Genomic DNA, 7,648 nt, shown 5'->3' with positions numbered 1-7,648 from the left:
GTTGCTAAAAGAATTTTCAGCGGCGACAAATTGGGACGTTTAGCAGTGACTTTTTTGTCACCGCTGAAAGTGATGCCTAAGAAGAATTGGCTTTACGAACGCCACATCATCACTGCCGGTGCCACGTCATCACTAGCCACCTCCACCTCATCATCAACCAGGTGCCACGTCATCACTAGCCACCTCCACGTCATTGCCATATCACTCCTCCCCACCACATCATCGTCCAAATATTTTCACCGTAAATGTGTCTTCTTCAAGGTTCGAACTCGTGATCACCTCCTTTCGTGTCTAATCTTCTTACGGTTGAGCCGGATTGAATTTGTTTATTACTATTGTAAAATAAAATATATATTATTATATTAAACTTTTAGCGGGGATATTATAAAGTCACCGTTGAAAGTGAACCCAGTGATTACATCAGCTTCCGCTCAAAGGCATACTTTTAGTGGTAACCATAGAATGTCAACGCTAAAAGTGAATCCAATGATTACATCACCTTCTGCTCAAAAGTATACTTTCAGCGGCGACAAAAAAAGTCGCTGCTGAAAGTCTTAGTTTCAGCGGCAACTTTTTAGTGTCGTCGTTGAAAGTCCACTTTCAGTTGCGACTTTTTTTGTCGCCGCCAAAAATCATCGTCTAAAGTCTTTTTTTTTTTTTTTGCAGTGTGTGCTTTTTGCACTGTTAATTCATGCCCTTTTTTTTAAAAGCAATATTGAAAGAAAAAGTGGTGATATAATTGCAAATAAAACGTTTTAATCTCAAGTGTTTATGTTGATTATATTTTAAACTTACAAAGAAAATGAAACTACGTTGGTTTAAAACGCAACCGACATAAATGTCATTTTGTCCTAATTAAATTTCCGAATTTTCTTTGATGCATCAAAACTTAGAAATGGAAAACACCATCCTAGTATTCTCTCTGTTGAATAAAGTTACTCAAAAAGCAGTTTAATCCATTTGCGTTTCTGCACAGTTTGAGTAAAGAAGTTGAAATGTATGCGATCCACTATTTTAGGTTTGTACGTATCTGTGAAGCTTAATGTGCAAGCTTTGAACTGAACTTCTGGATTAATCAGGTGTAGAATACTTGGGATTTTTACTAAACCCAGATATTGGACTTTAAGTTGTGTACAGATGATGCTGAAATTCAGGATTATAAGAGCATAATATTTTTATCTTCTGTTCTATTTCTAATTTACCTTTTGTAGTTGGATGATACTGTAACAAAAAATTATAGATATGGTAATTTTCTCTTCTAATAATGTTTAATCTAGTTTTGTATCACCGTAATTAAACAAAGAAAAACTCTATTATTTTTCTCGTCTATTTTCTCTCAATTGTTTTTTCCCCTTGGTGTATTTGTTCCCATCAATTTTGATTACCACTTCATTAAAAAGCGGAAACTTCTCATCGAAACGAAGAAATACCCATACTTCATTCTCCTACTTGCTTACGAATGTAGAAACAAGAGATATTTATTCATAGTCGCATAAAATTACACTCGGATTACATGCACTATGCGTAAATGTATGATGCATAAATCATACGCAAGAATCACATAATTTCAGATCAACATCTTTAAGGCTGGCCAAAAAAATAAAAAAAGAGATCAACATCTTGAATCTAAAAGCATGGCCAACACTTTATTTATTTACCGGGCCTGAAGAGAGAACCTCCATTCAACTAAACGGGAACTACCAGAAGCAAAGTTCACAAACGCCATAACATAAGCCAAACGGCAGATACATGCACAAAAGAACAACGAAAAGCATTAACCAATCCCTTCTCGATCTTCTTTAATCTCAGGATCTTGACAATGAGCATAATCATCATGAGAATCTTAAAAAGCGTGGGTAACAATGATGATGAACATTTTTACCTGGACCTGAAAATACGATAATCATCTAATTTGATTCTTGGCATCATCTTGATCGACTTGGTCGGCTTTGCCAACAAGATCGGAGGCCCAAATGTCATAGCCTCCATAGAATAAAACAATAATGCTCCTAACAACTAAGCCTCCGATTTGACGAAGTACGGGAATGCGAATTCCAATTGGAAACAATCCTAAAAAACCAACAAATATCATTACGGAAATGAGCATTATGATGAATCCAATGACACTTATAGCGTGTGCAACTAAAGTGTTATTGCTCACGATCAAGTGTACAGTAGCTAGAAACGCAACGGGCATTGCTACAAGGGCCATAAAGACAAAGAACTGAGCATGCCTATATGCTCGTGTTGCAATACGAAGATCTCCAAGTGGGACCCACAGAAGAATGATAGAACCAATGGTGGAGCTATACATAGCAATAGTGTTAAAAGCCAAGAATATCTTGAATAGTGTTTGATCGGCCAAAAGTGCCATACCCCTTTGTTTTGGGATTGGGCTATCCGATGAGTAAAACCCACCTGGCACTATGAAACCAGCTGCAAAAGTCACTGTGGCTGACTATGGCCACGAGTATGGCCACAAGTATGAGTGTGTTGGTTGCATACGTCACATTCCATTCTAAGCGGCACGCTCAGCATATTTGTGGCCTTCAGGTCGACATCAACCATATATAAAATTCCAACTGCTAGAATTAAGCTACAAGGTAGTCAAATCAAACAGGCTTACATGTTATATTCTATTATTAAGAAAAGAAGTGTCTAGAATCAAAACCTTTTAGAAAGTTAATAGAAAGAAGACATAGATGGTTGTCAATCTTACCTCTTGAAGTGTCCTTGGAATTCTACGTTGCATCCAAACAACATCTAGAGCTGTTAAACCTTTGTTATTGACTAGGTTCACATTCATCCTTTTGTCTTGTGATAGAAGGAGTAGAGTCCAGAGACGCAATTCTCTTGAAGCCAAATGTAAGGAAGTATCTCCAATTACATCTCTCTCACTGATAGTGTCATGATGAATCTTGGGGTGCTTCGGTAGATATTTTATCACGCAAGTTTGTCCCTTCATTGTTGCAATGTGAAGAATGTTTTGACCTTTATGATTCAAGAAAAGTCCAGCATTAGCCCACTCTATTTCAAGCAACTTTTTGACCACTTTGACATTGCCCTTTTAGCAGGCGAGGTGAATTGGAAGGTTGCCATCTGAGTTTCATTGAAAAGCAATCATGGGGGATGTTTCTAACGTTATACAAACTCCTTCCATGTAACCAGAGTAAACTGCATAATGAAGGGGGGTGTTGTTGTTCTCATCTCTTTGATACAGTAGCTCTTTTCTTGTATCAACAATCTTTCTCAATAGATCTTCACACATAAAGCAAAATATATTAGGGAAAAGTGAAACAAACATGAACTTGATTATTTGAGGAGTATGCTTACCTTTAGTTCGTTCTGATATTGCAGCATGAAGTGGAGAGTCCCCATTTGATATGGCTTTGCCTGAGGGGATTGGAATTAACCTCAAGAGAAGATAAAGAATATCCTCATCCCTCATCAGAACTGCTAAATGCAGTGGCAATTTACATCCATCGTAATTGTTCCAAGTCCAATAGGTGGCCAGATCACTTCGTTTATGTGCACCTAAAAGGAAAAGAACTACAGAATAATCCTTGCTCAAAACAGCCTTGTGCAAAGCTGTCCTTCCATAATTGTTGCGTAACATAATAAACTCCACTTTGTCCACAGATTTAGCCTCCTCTTCGGATGTCGTGAAATGCTTATCCATGTCGAGAATGTTCTTAATCGCAACAACATTCTTGGCTCTGGCAACAACATGAAGCGGAGTATCACCTTTCATATTTGTCCTGTACAAAAACGTAGCATAGTGAAAAGCAATAAGACATAAAACTTGTTCACTCCCATGTTCGGCTACAACATGAAGCAACGAGTCACCTGCGGGAGTGACATGATTTGAAAATGGCGTCAACATGATTTTTCTCACACACTTGCTCCATTACATGAACAAATCCATCTGCATTTTCATTTTCATCACAAGCCGCCTGGTACAACTCATAATACATAATATGGACCATGTTGTCACAAAATGGCATATCATCAACCAATGAACTGAACTGATTTTCCATCAGTTCACGCATCTTTTCATTGCCACAAGATTGTGCATCATCAACTGATGAACTGCCCAACATATTCATCAGATTAGGCATCTTGTTGCTGCGAAGAAATGCCATATCATCACGTGATTGTATTTCCATTAGCTCACTCGTCACTTTGCTGCTAAGGCAATCCAAAACGATAAATCTCGTACTTGATCACCCGATTCAACTTTAGCGTTAGGGAAACCTTTACGCTTTTTATGCATAAAACAATTCATGTGAATGCCACTATACAGATAAGATACATGTGGTCTGGTGAGCGAGTGGAATATTGTGTGTCCTATCACCATGAATAATTTTGGTCATCTTATGAAGTCACTTTCTTAATAGCATTCCATAAGTATCTGTCTTTTGACCGTAAGAATATTTTAGCGGACTATATTAATTAAAACCCGCTTGTTCTTTTCTTTTTCTTTCTTTCTTTCACTTTTTTTGTTGTTACTTAGTGCTAATAATTGGGGTTAAGGCCTTCGTGGCTTTTGTATATCCTGTTCATGTTATGGCTTTCATTTATGTAGGGTGTTATGACAACGTTATGTTTTGGTTTATATTTAAATATTAATATGATGGAAAATACTTGAAACCATTAATTAAAATCTTCAATACGTTTAGTGATAACTATATGTGATAAATGTAAATGTAAATTTAAATTTATAAGAAATGGTATATAAAAGGGTCAGATTAGAACACTCACTCAAAAAGTTGAATACAATATTGTCTTTATTTCTCATACTAATCCAATATAGGATTGCTAGTCGAAACTTCAGTCCCCACACCTCCCCTCCGGTCACCAAAACCCACATGAAAGTTGTATTCATCTGGGACCTGTGTGGTAAAAGGAAAATAGGGGGGGCGGGGGAAGAACTTTAGTGAGCTCAACAGAGTTCAAAGCTTGTAATTAAATTTTTTCCCTTTTTTTTCTTACATCTTCTCTTTATCAAAATTTCATAAATCCACTTTTTAATATTTTAAATTTAACTCATTAAAATTTTTTCTCCACTCCAATTTTCTTGTGCCAAAAATATTGGATAAAAGACGACTCGACCTACCCTTCGGACCAGTCACTTGAAAGGTGCATTCATCGGGTCAATGTCCATTGTCCAGACGTTCGTCTGCCAACTCTCAGTCCATAAAATGGAACGCACGTGCCTTGAGTTTTTTTGATTGGGTTGTTTCTTTCTTTTCTTCTCCTCCGGGCCAAAAATTAGTAAGAGGAAGAATGACTTGTTGGCTTTTTTCGTCAAGTGAAAATTACTTGGCTAATTAATGTCCATTAGATCACAATTTTCTTTAAAATTATTAAACTTAAATAATTTCATAAACATGTTAGCTCTATTATGGTAGAAAAGAAGTAAACATGTTAAACACACTGCTCTAATAAACATGTTAGCTCTATTATGGTAGAAAAGAAGTAAACATGATCACAATTTTCTTTCTCTGTCTCTCAACTTCCTGCCAGAATTATTCCTCCCCATCTCCCCCCAAGTTTTCTCCGCTTTGGAATAATGTTACTTTGAATATTTTACTTCTGGGTTGTTGGAGGTCTTCCCTGTGATGTTTGAAGGGATTTGCTCACACTTGTGAGTTAACCAGGCCCCTCCAATAAGTAAATCAGTCTTGGCTTGAGAATCCTTTTCAGGAGATTATGAATTTCTCACATTTTGGTTGCACTTTAAGCCATGATTAAGTACATTCTTTGGTGCAGATGGTCTTATTGTAGGACATCTTTCTCTTTTCTTTGTTCAATGAAATCTTGTAAAATAAAACCACCCTTTACAAGTGTTCGCTCAGCAAGTGCGCGGGTCATTACAAGTAATAAAGTGATGAGTAGAGCATTGTTCCCACGAGGATTTGGTTATAAAACCCGATCAAGTATTGATTATCACACTTTCGCCTAATTTGAGTTACACAAATATATTAAGAGTGAAGGAAAACTATTTTCAAAATTAGAAATTAATAAAAAAGAAAAAGAAAAAGTGATTCTTCAACTCTGAGGACAAAATGGTTATCCCCCTTGTATTTCAAAAGCACTCAATTAAATCCCCATCATATACTTGCTTCTCAATTATAGGTTAAGCTAGCCAAGGACACTAAATTACCTACAAGTGCTCTCTCAACTCTCCAAATAGGTGTTTAGTTCAATTAGTTCATTAATCTCTCAATTTATTAATTAAACCCCAATTTTTATTACAAACCTTATATGACTATATGAGGTTAATGACTATATCTCTATCTTATTAACAAAACCATCCATTCAACTTGCAAACTTCAAGTTCTCACACAATTTTACTCAAGTTCTACACTCAAAGTAGCCCTCTCAAGCATCAATCAAGTGAACCCAACAATCTCATTGATGGCCAATCAACAAGAAGCATTAAGCATAGAGTAAAATCAACACAATCATATAATTAATCACAGATATAAAGGGAAAATGAGTACTTAATGCATACAAGGGTTTAAAATAATCCTAGAATAGAAGCTTAGCTACTTATGTTCAGAAAACAACCATAACTACAATGAACAACTACAGCCATATCAGAAAAATGAAGAGGAAAGAGGAAGGAGACAGCAAAACCAAAGAAAATGGGCTTGAATCTCTTTAAATCTTCAAATCTTAGCTTCCATAGCTCCAAATATCTCAAACCCTAGCAAAGCAACCTCCCAAAATGAGCCTTCAGAGGTGAAGAATGGTGCATCCCTTGAATTGTATAGCATATGGAGCCCTAAACACATGATGCCTTCAAAACGCAAAGCATCAGTAATTCTGCGTTGGCTGTAGCCAAGATTTCTCTTGGCTGCCGATCTTGGCTGCAGCCAATATTTTCCTTGGCTGTGGCCAATTGCTCTATGAAATACTGTTGGCTGAGGCCAAGAGATTCTGTTAGCTGAGGCCAACAATGCTCTGGTTTGCATCTTTTCTTTTCTTGATTTTTTCAATGTGTCATGGCTTCCTATGCATCTTTCCAACTTCATGGGACTAAAATCTGATTCAAATGGCTCCCTTAGTAAGCCTCAACCACCTAACAAAGCAAGAAAAACTATTAAAACCAAGTTGATGAACTAGGGGCAAAATATTCACAATTAACCAAAAAAGCATAATTTTAGCCCAAGTATCAACTATGCACATTTTCCTATCCTAAATGCTTGCAACTATGTATTAATGCACCAGAAAAAAATATGATAACTAAGGGAAAAGGTGCTGAAATAACATGAATTTCACAAGGTTAACAACAAGTTAGAGCAAATGACAGCTCAAGGGATGAAGTATCCCCCCTTTCCTCGTACAACCCTGTGAAAGATAATCTGCACAGAAGCTTTGGAAGTTCATTATCATTGCGTTCTTCATCAGCAAGATCTTTAAGCAGGGATCCTTTGGAAGGTTCTCGGATGAGTTTATCTTCACAAGTGGCACTTCCCCGACTCTCTGTGGCCGAGGTTTTACATGATTCTGCTGCTGGTGAGCTACATAAGTACCTGCAAATCAGTTTTAATGAAACTTGTTCTTTTTCTTGGAATAGGTTTAGTCCTGAAACTCACTGAAACTATCTTGTTTCTTAGTAGCCTCGATGAGAAGGTTTGCT

General features: G+C 36.8%; 1 pseudogene; it reads right to left on the bottom strand.

Annotated features, from left to right (window-relative positions):
- Positions 1-1,903: 1,903 nt before the first annotated feature.
- LOC114743301 (ankyrin repeat-containing protein ITN1-like) lies at positions 1,904-4,166 on the bottom strand (annotated as a pseudogene).
- Between the last annotated feature and the right edge of the window lie 3,482 nt (positions 4,167-7,648).

Source organism: Neltuma alba, unplaced genomic scaffold, assembly GCF_004799145.2.
Source record: "Neltuma alba isolate B1F8T4 unplaced genomic scaffold, ASM479914v2 tig00003988_pilon, whole genome shotgun sequence".
Lineage (NCBI taxonomy): Eukaryota > Viridiplantae > Streptophyta > Magnoliopsida > Fabales > Fabaceae > Neltuma > Neltuma alba.
The sequence above is the reverse complement of the archived record's forward strand: the minus strand, read 5'-3'. Positions and strand labels throughout refer to the sequence as shown.